This window comes from Pogoniulus pusillus, chromosome 2 (assembly GCF_015220805.1).
Source record: "Pogoniulus pusillus isolate bPogPus1 chromosome 2, bPogPus1.pri, whole genome shotgun sequence".
NCBI classification, from domain to species: domain Eukaryota; kingdom Metazoa; phylum Chordata; class Aves; order Piciformes; family Lybiidae; genus Pogoniulus; species Pogoniulus pusillus.
Genome location: NC_087265.1, coordinates 26344277 through 26359285, shown reverse-complemented (window position 1 = coordinate 26359285; position 15009 = coordinate 26344277). Strand labels below are relative to the sequence as shown.

General features: G+C 46.0%; 1 long non-coding RNA gene across 1 annotated transcript in view; it reads right to left on the bottom strand.

Annotated features, from left to right (window-relative positions):
- The window catches only part of LOC135187795 (uncharacterized), a 133065-nt gene that overhangs the window by 8499 nt on the left and 109557 nt on the right, over nucleotides 1–15009 (bottom strand). The window lies entirely within an intron of this gene.

Below are 15009 nucleotides of genomic sequence, written 5' to 3'. Positions count from 1 at the left end.
AGGAAAAAAAACCCCTATCATTTCTCACAGTCTAACAAATCTCTCACTGCAGGAGGAGACATCATAGTGCTTTTACAACATTAGAGGTAAAGTCCTGAGTCACCAGAGGCCGATCTTGAGAGAACTGCATTATTTGTACCTACCTGAATTCCTGTTACTTAGAAGCAACATTCTGTATTGGGGCAAGGAGTGCAATTTAATCCTCTGTCTTCTTGGTACTGCTGCCACCTCAGGTGAGTGTGCTATGGAGGAGTGCACATCTCAGTGGCATCTCAGGCCTTAGGTAAAGGGATTCCTCCCAACTTATCTGAGACACTTGGAGAACCATTGCATTTTACCAAAGCAATATCCATTACTTTCCCAGGTCAGAATGGCAATCCTTCAAAACAACAATCTCCAAATAATTTTCCCAGAGCAAACAATTCCATTTTCCACTATTTGTTGAGGAGAGGGGAGCACTGCAACACAGTAAAATAAGTCAAGCCCCCTTGTATTTAAGAACCTGATGAAAAAAAAAAAAACCTCTTTTTTTTTTTCCCCACAAGTGCTCTTCTCTTAATGGTTTAGATGGATGGAGCAACACAACAAAGGTGGAGAAAAAGGTGGTGCACAGGGCACAGGAGGGATATTTCTGGTCCAGAGAACTGGAAGAGTTGGATGACTGGAGTGATAGAAATGGAGTAGGATTCAATAGCATAATACGCCTGACTGTAAGCTGTAAAAAGTGAGAGCTGCTGACAATGAGAGAGGATGAGGAGGACCTGAAGGTATTGGCTGTTCACAGGACAAGCATGAGGCACCAGCAAGACCTAGAGGACCTGAAGGTATTGGCTGTTCACAGGACAAGCATGAGGCACCAGCAAGACCTAGCCTGGAGAAGAGCAGTCTGTCACAGCAGCAATAACAGCCCTCTTCAAGACCAGGAGGCATCATCAGGAGCGTGGCAGACTCTTACTGTCACCCATGTTGAGTAAGGCTGAAGCATGCAGAGAGAATGGCTGTTGGAGTGATCACAGGGAGGCACAATGCCTGGTGATCTTGGCCAGTTTAGACCAGCAAAATTAAGTCAGAAGTGGACCACAACAGTGGCTGCAGATTCATGGTAGTGCAAAAGGAAAAAGGGGACCAAGCTCCACAGAGGGAAACTCTTTTCTGTAATTGTGTTGGCAAAAGATACATAATAAGCCACTAAGTGAATGTTAATCTTTTCTTCAGGGTGTTAAATCACAGAACCACAGAAGTAACCAGATTGGAAAAGACCTTCGAGATCATCGAGTCCAACCTATCACCTAACACCCTCTAATTAACTAAACCAAGGCACTAAGTGATTCATCCAGCCCCTTTAAAACACCTCCAGGGACTGTTACTCCACCACCTCCCCAGGCACCCCATTCCAATGCCAATCACTCTTTCTGCAAAGAACTTCTTCCTAACATCCAGCCTTAATCTCCCCTGGCACAGCTTGAGGCTGTGTCCCCTTGTTCTGTTGCCAGGTGCGTGGGAGAAGAGACCAACCCCCACCTGGCTACAAACTCCCTTCAGGCAGCTGTAGAGAGCAATAAGGTCTGCCCTAAGCCTCCTCTTCTCCAGGCTGAACACCCCCAGCTCCATCAGCCTCTCCTTGCAGGGCTATGCTCCAGCCCCCCTCACCAGCCCTTGGTGCCCTTCCTCTGGACACATTCAAGCACCTCAGCATCTTTTTTAAATTGAGTGGCTCAGAATTGGACTGTGGTCTCTCAGAGGAAAATATATGAGGATTGATAACCCTCACAACTCCCTGACACCTCCGTGAAGGCAACACCAAACCCCTGCCCTCCAGCCCTGTGCTTGGCTGCCTACAGAATCAAGCAGATGTTAACTCAGCTTCTTGGTTTCAACTCCTTGTCGAAGCCGTTTCTTTTTTTTTTTTTTTAATTTAAACTCTGAGGTCTAGAGACTTCATTTCTTCAGCTTAAAGACTAGATTCTGTCAGCTCTGAGTACATATGTGGGCTGATCTGGCCTATGGGCCGTATGTTTGACACCTCTAGTTACTGTGTTATTGTACCCGGAGGAGGTGACGGGGACTTATTTATAGAGGCAGTGTCTGTCAGAGGAAGTTCTAAGTGTGATTTGAGTGGGTTCAAATAGGAAGAAGATGTACTCCTGAAGTGGACACTCCCTTCATTCTAGGCATGGTCAAGGGCGTGCGCCTTTAAAACATCCTAAAATTTTGCATTTTATTGCCTTTTTTTCTTTTTTTTTTTTTTTTTTTTTTTTTTTTTTTTTTTTTTGTGGGAAGACGCCAATATTTTTAGAATTCTCAAGTATATCTTTAAACTTGGAGAAATGACAAGTCCAGGGACTTCTGGGACACTTGAAGCAGATCTAACCTGTCATCTGTGCTGTGAGTAGCTGCAGACGCCACTGCAGAGTTAGTGCAAACGCTGCCTCGCTGCAGAGGCTGCACTCAGCACCCACCCAGCGCAAGGGCAATGCTGTGCCAGGGCTACCCAGGCTTCGGTCCTCTGAGCCCCCAGGCTGCCCCGAGCCAGGCACTCACTCGCCTGTGAGCTGCTCTCCCTTTCCTCCACAGAGACGTTCAAACACAAGCCTGATGTTTTGGAAGCTCACTCCTCCCAAAACGCCTTAATATGAAATAAAACCCCACCCTGGGTTAAGAAGGAAGAAAACATCTCCGGTTGACTTTGTGGCAGGGGCCTGGGGGCTTCACCCTGTCTGGCTGAATTCTGTTCCTTCTCTAGTGTAAATTATATGAGAAAGAAAGTTTCCTGATATTAGCATTTCACACATCACCAGGCACATCGCTGGTGCTTGAGAAACAGCCAACCAAAATAACTCCCTTGCAGGGTTTAAGCACAGAAGATTTCAAGCAGCCAATGAAGTTTTTGGACTCCAAACACTTCAAACAGAAGACCTCCAACAGTAAGCACGCAGCTTAAAAACTTTAATCAAACGCACTAGTTCACAGCAAGAGCTAGCAGATAAAGCAAACACAAGATTCTGAGACCAAGGCATTCTCACATATGGTAACATCATCCCTCTCTGAGGGCAAAGCAGGGATGGCAAACAATAGAAATGCCCTTACCTTAAAAAAATCCTTAGTATGGCAAAACTGCCACTTCCATTTAAGTTCAAACTTACAAAACCCATTCCCTTTGGTTAGGGGTCTCCTACTACTTTAGGCTGCAAAAACATCCCCCCTACCTCCAAAATTCCCCCCAACTCCTCCCACCCTAACCCCCAGTTGCCTGGAGTTACTGCTAAATTAGGTAGAGTGAGGGCAATTGCTCAAATAGGTTATCTCAGTCTGTGGTTTCTAATAGAGTACCCCTGTGACAGCACCCTGAAAGGTGGAGTCCAGGTTGTGTTAAGTCCATTGCCACAGATCCCTGATGTTCCGTCAGCAGCTGAAAACAGAGCTGGGACCTTCAGCAGCCCCTGCGTGGCAACTGTGAGAGAGAACCGACCCTTGGGTAGGCAGATTTCCTTTACATTTCATCAAAAGGGTTGTTTTTCTTCTTTCTCTGGTCTGGATCGGATGTGGCTTATGATCTCGGTGACGAAAGAGCCAATAACTGACCCCACTAGTCAGCCCCTGCACTTTCTATTTTCATTTATTAAATTACACTCCAGCTGTTACCAGCTATTCCTGCGCTCTCCAATGTGTGCACACATCCACACACCCCCCAAACAGCAACACTTCTCAGGAGGTGGTGGTGCCCAGCTAACAGCCAAGCTTATACTAACTACCGTTTTCCAACAAAGAGGAAAGATGTGCAATCAGTACTGCCTCATGCAAAACGAGAGAAACAACAGGCTGGGGGCTTCGGTCTGGGCACCAGCACAGCCCCTTGGTGTGGGTGAGACTGCTCCCTCATGTCTGCCCCTTTGGCTGGGCTCATCAGAAAATTATCTCAGAACCAAGGGCATTCAGCAGAGGAATTGACAGCAAGGAAAAGCTGCTGGCACAGAGAAGAGATCCAGAGCTGCAGCACCAGTACTAGAGGTGAAAGCAGCCTTAGCAATGCTCGCTTCAGCTCCTCTTGAGCCCTGAAGAGGAAGGTTTAAGGTTGTTTGAGCTTAGAAACCTTGCAAGAGGAAACACTGAACTTCTGTTCTCTAGGGAACTGGGAATCCCACAGTGGTTGGGAGGCTAGCCTGAAAAGCCTGCTGCTCCCAGACACACTGTGGCCATCTCCACACCCCATGGTCCGACCACTTATAAATAAAATCATTAACTTCTTGGTTCAACTTGCTGGTGCTATTCACAGGCAGGATCCCATCCTGAGCTGGTGCAAACTGGCACAGCTGCATTAGCTCTGGGGAGGGGTCAGCCTGAGCACCCTAGATGAGGATATGACCCCTGATGGCACAGCAATGGGGCAGAAGGAGCTCCCTGTGCCAGTGCATACAGAGCACCCGCAGAACACAGTCTTCAGGTGAACGAATAGCTCTCCAGTCAGGAGCTTAGGAACAACTACACACAGAGCTCCTGAAACTGAAACAATATCAACTTTGAGCAAAAACTTGTCCTAAATGAAAATTCATCCCCTGCTAAATTTAACCAGGTTGCATGACAGCACATATGTGTTGATTTCAGAGAGGTTTCTGAGGCATGAGGGAGATCATAAATAGGCCCTAACATCTGAGAAAATTAGAGAGAAAACACAGTTTTGCTATCGTTACACTTTTGTTTAGAATTCAGCTATCTGCTCTTCATTAAATGTCCTGGCACACAGCTTAATTATTAGCATGGTTTCCTTCAGAAGGAATAGAAAGTGGAAAAGGTTATTTTTATTTCAGTGTCATGCAGAAACTAATAGGGGGGAAAATAATTTGCAAAGTGAGAGTGTTTTAACTTCTGCAAACTGCAAGCTCAGCTGCTGGCACCCCAAGCATTACAAGCGCCCCATGTGTCAATGGTGCTGCTCGATGTCAGGCAGCCAGCACTGCCATGTTAATCATCTCACAGGCAAATAATCACCCAACTAACATGGACAGTGAAAGCCACTAAGCCTTTCTAATCATGGACCTAAAGTTAGGTGACTCCAAGACGGCTGGGCTGTGGTGCGGCTGCAACACCTTCCTGCAGCACCAGCAACCCAAGAGCAGAACTTGCCCTCAGACTGACGGCTTCATCTTGAGGGCTTATAGCAGAATGAAATAGAGATACAAGAAAACTTCTGAGAGCAGCACTGAAAGAGGCTTTCCACCTATCTCAGAACAAACTGTCAGCTGATGCTAGATTTTGTTGGTCTCTAAACACTGAAAATAAAGCCCTCAGTGCAATATTCTGTGGCTTCAATAAGAGCTCCACCACATACAGATGGGATATGCTGTTTATCAAGACAGTGACTCAAGGCAGTCAGGTCTGTGTGGTGCAGTGCAGTTCTCCTCCTATTCCTTTGCCCTACTCGATGCTTGGACCTTGTGCACACAACCAGGAAGAGTCCTGAAGTGCACAGCTCGGGGGCATGCTAACATCTGCTTCTAGCCCAGGCAGTCTGTGGGCTTCACCCACATCCTGACCATTGCCTGGCAGAACAAACATGCAGTGGGACATGCAGCATGGCTGCTGTTCGCAGAGAATAGCAAACTGTTTCAGTTAAATTTATTTATCTGACTTTTTTTCTGCAATAAATGAGAGGATGCAAGCAAGAGCCACTTCAAGAGCAGTTGCAGCACACTGATTTATAGATGTGATTTCCCCTGCTGAACTGTTAGAAATTAGAAAGCGTTGTGAAATCTTTGCCATCTTCAAGTTTGCCTCTCCTCAAACCTACAAGAAGAAAAAAAAATATAGACGTTTAAGAGGTAATAAATACATCCCTGAGAACTAACTAATTATCCACAATTTGAGACCGTGTGACTGATTCACAAACCATTCCCCTGCTGCTTCTTTTATTTCTTTGGAAACGCTACACCATGCAGTTCCTCGCCTTGTATAGTAGGTTCCAAGAAGCCAGGAGAAGGTGACACATCAGAAGCCATCTCCTCTCGGGAGCAAAGCAGAGTGACAGGGCAGTGCATCAGCACAGTTCCCCTCGTTGTATCACTTGGCATTTACTGCTCTCTGGCAGGTTCTTCCTGTACTCCCTCTAACCGGGATGCAGGTAGCAAGCACTGACCAAGTAAATAGTAGCGAGTGAATGACAATGCCAAACAACATCATCAACCTTGCCACTGCACGAATGTCTCCCCTCAAAGCTGGATTGTATCTACTTCAGTGTTGCCAAACAAGATTTGCAACCAATAAAACCCCCTCTCAGTCACTCAGAGGACTCGCACCAAGGCTTAGGAACACTTCTGACAGTCAGTGTCAAGAGGTGAGAAGCTGAAACTGCCACCAGGACAGACTGCAGGTCCTATTTCAACCCTTTTATTCTGAAGCTCTCAGATTTGAAACCATTGTTGCCAGCAAAGCAGCTGATTTGTTTACAAATCATGAAATAAAGGAAGTAGAAGACACAATTTCTCCTTTAGATTTTTGGCAGCTTGAATTATTTTCTGCATTTCAGACACAAATAACCTGTGTTTTATGCTTTCTCCTGGATGGAAGTCATCAGCAGTGGCACCCTGAAGCTCCATGCTCAGATGAACCCTCTGAATGCTCAGCACAAGATTTTCTCCTGTTTTGAGAGCACCACTCAGAAAGCTTTGGTTTTACATGACAATGTTATAAGACTGGAAGGGTGAGACTGAACACAAGTGCTCTCCTGTCCTACGGATTTTGATGTCTCTTACTTTGTCCCCACTCTCAGGCTTGTGGAAAAACATTTAGGGCCTTCAAATGCTGGAGACCATGACCAAAGCCCAAGGCCTAATGGGTGTTTGAGGGGGCCAGGGAGGCAGTAAGATGAAGGGACAAGTTTAGAAAGAACATGGCTTGAGAAGTGAGGTGAAAGAAAGGAGTCTCAGGGGATGGTGTGGAGGTCAAAGATGCAACAGGAATAGTATTAGTGGAGACTGCTGGTGCATGATGTCCTACATGCCCTGTCCCCTAGGACTTGCCAGAGGAACATGATGATTGTGTTGCTGGGCTCCCCACACTGCACCAAAAAATTGTTCTAATTTTCTTGCTGTGATACATTTGAAATTTCTGGGCTTTAATGTATGGTTTATGGATAACTTTCTCAGGGTAGCAGTGCAATTTTTTTTCTTTCTGTTACCTTTGTGTATAATTTTGTTTATTTGTTTGTTTCCCTCCTCACTTCCAACTATCCTCTGCTGTAGGAGTGCAAATGCCTGTGCTCACTAGTGTAACTGCTAAGCCCCACAGAAAGTTTCACAGAGGGGTAGTTTGGAGGACGTAGCTAGAACAACAACCTGAATCCATGCAGGAGTGTGTTTGGGTTCTGCACAAATAGAGCATAAAGTCAAACTGAGCTAGCATGAAAATGTTACTATTTGGGAATATGAAATTTCCCCATCTGTTTCCATCAGGCATGGCTGAGTGGATGCTTCAGCATCCCCAGAGGAATGTCTCTGTGAGGGGACAATGTTTTCTACTCAAATCTTCCAAACAGTCACATTTTAAAATTTAATTGAATTTCATTTCTTAGAGAAAGGTCCAAGTTGAACAAGGACCCACTACAAAGAGCAGGAACAGTTTTAATGGGGAGAAAGACAAGTCAGAATCCCGCAGCTACAACAGACTGCAGAGGAATCCTGCTGACTTCTGCTTTCAGACTTTCCTAGAAATGTCCAGCAGCTAATGAGAAGATCTGGCCAGAATCTTCTAGGATACACAGGGTTCCAACCTTCCAATAAAGGGCAACGGATATTTACTCACTGAACTTTATCCCTTAAACCAAGATAATGCTGTTGGCAAAGAAACACATTCAACTTTAAACAGAGCAGTCCTCAACTCCTTAGGATTCTGCATGAAGAAAGGGGGAAGGAAAAAAAAAATTACTCCTCCTCCCTTGGGTCAAAATCTCAGCTTGTCCCAAGAAAATATATATGACTTCCACACAGTGTAAGTACAACTTAGCTGAGAAACCTGGAATGAAGGAAAGCAGATCCATACATTGGCAAACTCGTGTAGTCCCTCAGCTTTGAGTGATGCCAACAAATGCATTACTGCAAGTGTACTTTGCACCCAGAGAGTCTCATTTTGGGTTTACAAACTTAATATAAGGAAATCGGACTGGGAAGGAGAAAAATTCCCCCTCCAATTCACTGTTCCAGTGGAAAAGGACTCTTCCCAAGTGAAAAGCAAATTGCTGAGAAAATGCTATTGAAATGATTTAAATTGCTGAAGGTTTTTCCCTTTAATTTCATTGCCATCCTTCTCCCCCCAAAATTCCCAGGATACTCAATGTCAGAAGATTTTGCTCACTCTTAAATTCCTCCTCCCCAATCATAAATATTTATCACGTGAATGGGGTCCTCACCAGTCTCTCACATTTGTGAAAGCAAACCATTTGCTGCAGGATTTGACCTTGAAAATCTTCCCCACTCTCATTGACAGGAGCCAACACTTTGTTTTTTTCTTTTTTTTCTTTTTTTCTTTAATAGCCTTGGTAACTTCTGCCAGCCAGACCAGCCAGACCAGCCAGACCAGCCAGACCACACGCAGATTACTAATAACAGTTCAGAGTGTGCGACTCAGCTCTGGGGACACCATCGCCACTACGTTATGGGCAAAGGGGAAGTGGTAGGGCAAGGGCAGGGATTGCTCCTTGGTGAACACAAATAATGAAAGGACATTTAGACGTGGGTCAGTCAACATAAAAAGCCAACTTCTGCAGCTAGAAAATGGAATCAGTAGTCTGAAGTAATGGAGGAATCAGAAAACACTCTCAACTGTCACTTATCTCATTCCTAAGGAGGACATGGACACCAGAAAACTCCCCCCTCTGGTGTTGCTGAAAAGCAAAGGGGTAAATGTTGTGGACTAATACCATCACTTCCACAAACTTTGCACTGACTGAAGTGTCCCTAGCCCCACAGTGCAGACCTCTGCCATAATGACACACTGCACAACGTACACAGAAATATCCATGTCTCTGTCTACGTGGAGGCTCTAGCAGCAAAGAAGCAACACAGCCCAAAGCAGAGAAGAGCATCGCCTCAGAAGCAAGAGGCGATGTTGCTTTGGCCAGCTCTGCTGTGAGAAGCGGGAGGAGGCATTTTGTTTCCTTGCATCTGTGCTTTCCTCCTCCGTATCTTCTGTCAGAACTGTCAGAGTGCCCGGTCACGGGGCTCACAGCAAGGAGCTGACTCACCTCCAGCCCTCCAAGCAGGCATGGGATGTGCAGAACTTGCACATGGCACCTTCGCTGTGCCCTCAGCACTGCTACCCGGCAGCTGCCCTCCTGACTATTGCTGAGCTTCCCAAAACACCCAAACAAACTCCACATGAAAATCAGTGACTTTAGTAGCAGCCAAAGAAGCTGAGAATCTCAGCCAGCTGACCAAGGTGGGCTTGCTCTGGCTCTTACAGAGGAGAAGAGACAATTCCTGACAGCTTGGATGAGATGATCCAGAGGTGAAGCTGTCCCATGTGACATTAACGCCAGCCGGTGCACAGCCTCTATATAAAGATACCAACAGAGGGGAGTGCACAGTCAGAGGAACCTTCCTGACGAGCTACCTTGCCAAGACCAGAGACTGGGATGTGCACTGATGCTCATGGCACAGGAAGAATCCTTGGGTCTGTAAGATTGCTGAGGCCCAGTGGATTCACCAAACAATAAAAGGGAAAGTTAGCAAGTCCTGTGGGACAGAGGACCCTCTGGTCTTACGGCCAAAGAAGCAGAGCTAAGTCAGGAAAGCCACCGCCTGTCTCTTCTTTTCCAAAGTCTCCCCTCCTGCCCTTTTTGTCTTCCTCTGGAGGGGGAAAAAGGAAAAAAAAAATTTTAGTCAGAAATGTCTTTGGTTTCCCAAGGCTGTATGGTGAAACACAAAGACATTTTGGCCAGGTTTCCTCTTTTGCCTCACTTCTCTGAGACACAATAGAGTCCCATTCTGGTGGAGGGAAGCGATTACTCTGGCAAAGGAACATTTCCATTGAAAAATGGCTTTTGGAAAACTCCCTCATTTTCCATTGGCCTTAAAAAAGACCATTGACAGACTCTTCAGCATCCTGGTTTCATGTCAAGAGCTCTGTCTGAATCTCTATCACTGAAGGAGGGGACAACTTCCTAAAAATGACTTGGGCTCCTTAGCCCAGCTTCCATTTGCCTTCCCCAGCCTTCCATCCAATCAACTAACCCAAATGCAAGCCACTAAATCAGATCAGTGGCTGCCTGAGCACAAAAGTCCTATCCCAGGGAAAAAAGGGAGGTGGGAAAAGGAGCCATAAACATTCTTCAGGATGCAAAAACTGGGCTTGCATCACAAAGCAAAAGAAATATTTTTCCATCACCACAATGAAATATTTATTAATAGCAGACACTAAATAATCTAGTACAGACTTGTTCACCAGAGTGCAGATTTTAGCAGGAGCCTCTGAGAACCAAAGCCCATTTAATTGTAATGAATAATAGCAAAGATTTCCTAGATTTGGGCTCATATTCTGCTAAAAAAACGTTAGCAAGTAAACATGGATATTCCCAAACTGTGAATATTTAGTTAAGTTCCATTCTGATGCCTCTTGTTCTGAATATTACTCTATGAATTATTAAACTGCAACCAATTTTCATAAGGATGGATTATATTTTTTGTTTGCAAAATATGCTACATTTCTTCCACCTGAAGCTAAAGTCACTACACATGGAGACAACTAGAGGCAACATATTCCTGAAAAAGAATGCAAGATCCAAGCCAAAGCATATATGGGATGGAAACCAGAAATGCTGCTTTTAAGAGCTTTCAGACAAATGAAGGTTTTCACCAAATGGCTTTCTGGTATTAAACGTTCTTGAGCAGAAATTGGTTTAGTCGAGCACCTGCTCCTGACCAAGCATTTTCATTTCATTTACAACTCATGTTTCTAACCTGAAAGAGGTCAAAAAAATTCCCATTTCCCAAATACAGAGTGTTGAGGACAGAGAAGTGAAGTATGGAGGTGAGAAACCAAGCGCTCTCCACACACAGGTCACTGCACTGGGATGGGACACCCCATCATGAGCTGTGGCATGGTACCAAAGTGCCCAGCTCACACTGGGTGGTGGAAAGAAGCCAAGAACACATAGCCAGGTGGAAAACCTACACTTTAACACCAACTTTCCCTCACCCTGCCTGATTAAAACTCCCCCACTCTATTTTTCTTTCCAAAATTGACAATGTTTGGCAAAGACCAAGTGACAGTGGCAAACTTGTTTAAGCACTCTGCTGCTGATTTGCCTCCGAAGCTTAGGCTGGGCTTGCATACACCTTACAATTGTCCTGCCTGATTTAACATGCCATACACAAAGCTGCAGATCAGCCTGACAGCATGGAGAAGCGTCTGATTAAACAGCAAACTTCACTTTCTGTCCTTTTTAAGTGTTACATTTCCATTCTCACACATGTGCATGCTCATTTGGGAAGCATCTGACTAGTTCTGGCATCAGATTTGGACACCTTAATGTGTGCATCTTCCCCGCAGTCTCATAGCACTGAATAACACATGAAGCTGCATTTGTCTAGAGGTCTGCTCGGTTCAGCCTGGGCGGGTGGAGAGGCAGATATTTATTTACCCGCTGCCACAAGGGGCGAGATCCTGAGGGGCTGGTGCAGGGTGTGCAGTACCCAACTGCAAGCTGACCAGGGTTTTGGTGCAAGTCATAGAACCTTAGCATCATTTCTGTTGGAAAAGACCTTTAAGATCATCAAGTTCAACCGTTACGTAATCCTACCAAGGCTGCTGCCACGTCCCTCAGCACCATGTATCTGCCTCTTTTAAACACCTCCTTGGATGGGGATTCAACCACCTCCCTAGGGAGCCTGGTCCAATCTTTAAGAACTCTTTTAGTGAAGAAGTCTCTTCTAATATCCAATCTAAACTTCTCCTGATGCAACTTGAGGATGTTTCCTCTCATCCTATCGCTTGGTACCAGGAAGAAGAGACCAATCACCACCTCACTCCAAACTCCTTTCAGAGAGCTGGAGGGAGCCAGGTGGTCTCCCTTCAGCTTCCTTGTCTCCAGACTCAATCAACCCCAGTTCCCTCAGTTGCTGCCCACAGGACTTGCTCTCCAGACCCCTCATCAGCTTCATCACCCTTCTTTGGACTCCTGCCAGCTCCCCAGTGTCATTCTTGTGGTGAGGGCCCCAAAGCCAAACCCGCTACTCAAAGTGCTGAGTACAGGGGCACAGACATTTGAAGGCCTCAGAGAGCAAGGTGTTGCTCAGCTGAAGCTGATGCTGGTCTCTCTCTTTGAGTTTACAGAGGTCAGTGTTCGCGGGGGACACCCAGAATGGCTGTCCTTTGCTAGCCCTTCTCACCTGCAGTCTGCAGAGCAGTTGTACTTAGAACAATAGACCACATTATTTGCTGTCCAGCAGCCTATGAAATGTTGGGCAGCAAATACTGACTTTTAACACAACAGCTAGCAATATACACAAAAGCATTTGGAAAACTATATCCTGTCATAGAAAGAAAATCACAGAACCTTAGAAGTTGCAAGGGGCCTCCACAGATCATCGAGTCTAACCTTCCTGCTGAGGCAGGAGCCCTTAGGGCAGTTCACACAGGAATGCATCCAGGTGGGATTTGAAAGTCTGCAGGGAAGGAGACTCCATAACCTCTCTGGGCAGCCTGTTTCAGTGCTCCATCACCCTCACTGTAAAGAAGTTTCTTCTCATGTGGAGGTGAAACCTTTTATGCTCCAGTTTGTAGCTGTTGCTCCTTGTCTTATTGCTGATGACCAAAGAAGAGACTGGCCTTAGCTCCTTGCCACCCACCCTTCAGATATTTGTATACATTGATGAGATCTCCTCTCAGTCTTCTCTACACTAAACAGCCCCAGGGGTCTCAGTCTCTCTTCCTAGGGGAGATGCTCAAGTTCCCAAATCATCCTCATGGCTCTCTGCTGGACTCTTTCCAGCAGGTCCCTATCTCTCTTGAACTGGGGAGCCCAAAATCTGACACAGTATTCCAGGTGTGGTCTCACTAGGGCAGAGTAGAGGAGGAGAAGAACCTCCCTGGACCTGCTGCACACACTTTTCTTGATGCACTCCAGGATGCCATTGGCTCTCTTGGACACAAAGGCACATTGCTGGCCCATGGAGAACTTGCTGTCCACCAGGACTCCAAGGTCTTTCTCCACAAAAATCAAACCCTTCCTGCAGAAGACAACCAGCCTTTAATGTTAAGAGAACTTAGGCTTAGGCCTGCATGAGCCTTGCCTCTTCCTTACAGCAACCCATTTTGCAGGAGGTACTGGGAATGAAGTGATAGCTAGGTCATTCCTACAGCACAGATTTTGAATGGAATATCCCATCATTTTCTTCTATGTGCAAAGTGCATTTATAGGACAGGTTCAGATGTTTTCAGCTCGCAAAAGGGTTTTAATTTGTTGGTTGTTTTTTTTTCCCCTCAGCACATGAACTGCCAACTAAACTGAGAAGCAGAAATCCTAAATAAAAGTTTAAAACCATCCACCAACTGTTTAGAAAGTGAAAAAAGAAACCTCTAGGAGGAAATCAGCCCCTTTTAAGACAGTGTTCCAGTAAGATGCCAGGGACAGGTCACTTGGTTGTCTCACTGGAATAACCACATTTTAGGTTCTCAGAGTAAAATATATGAGGTTGGGCAGCCAAGAGGGTTAGCACAGGGCTCAAATTTTAACACAAACAAAGGGTAATCTGGTCTGGTGCAGTCTGGTCACTGCAGCAGTGTATCTGAAGGTTAGGTTTTATGTTTATTAGCATCATCCAGATGGCGTTTTATGTCCTTAATAACTTTGTCCCTGACTAAGCCATGAACCTACTGTTTGACAAACACCGAAGGAAATACCCATCAGCAGAAAAGCCATTTTGTTACGAGGGGTAGAGATGGTATTGTTTAAAACACCTACAATTTACTTCTGTGTACCTGTCACCTTTTGCTGTGTACACTTCATGTCGTAAAGCACTTTAAGTTCGAGGATGCCTGGGGCCCTGAAGCTCCTCCCAGCACACTGTTGAGCAGCATGGGCTCCTCCTCAGGTGCTCACACTCTGTCCCCTCTGTGCATTCAGCCCCACCAAGGAAGGAAGAAGAAAGCACTGGCAGGGTGGTGAGGCTGGTTCCAGGGTCCTCCCTACACACCTGATGCCACACTGGGAAATTCACAGCAAGAATCATGAGCTCAGAGGCTATCTGCACATTGAGGCAAATCCATCGTTTCCAGAAAGCTGCTACAACAATTCAATTACCCTTGCTGACAGAGTACCTTGCAGTCCTCTACTTCATTAGCAAAGATATCTTCTCTCCCACATGTTGTCCCAAACACTGTACTCCTCAAAATCTCCAGGACTGGGATGAGATTTAACAAGGCCAAGTGCAGGGTTCTGCACTTTGGCCACAACAACCCCAAGCAGTGCTACAGGCTGGGGACAGAGAGCAGCCAGGCAGAAAGAGACCAGGGGTTACTGGTAGATAGTAGCTGAATATGAGCCAGCAGTGTGCCTACATGGCCAGGTGAGCCAATGGCATCCTGGCCTGCATCAGGAACAGTGTGGCCAGTAGGACAAGGGAGGTTATTCTTTCCCTGCACTCAGCCCTGATCAGGCCACACCTTGAGAACTGTGTCCAGTTCTGGGCTCCTCAATTCAAGAGAGATGTTGAGGTACTGAAACATGTCCAGAAAAGGGAGATGGAGCTGGTGAAGGGCCTGGAGCACAGCCCCTATCAGGAGAGGCTAGAGGAGCTGGGGTTGTTTAGCCTGGAGAAGAGGAGGCTCAGGGGTGACCTCATTGCTGCCTACAACTACCTGAAGGGAGGTTGTAGCCAGGTGGGGGTTAAGCTCTTCTCCCAGAAAACCAGCAAGAGAACAAGGGGACACAGTCTCAAGTTGTGCCAAGGGAGGCCTAGGCTGGATATTAGGAGGAAGTTCTTCACAGAGAGAGTGATTTGCCATTGGAATGGGCTGCCC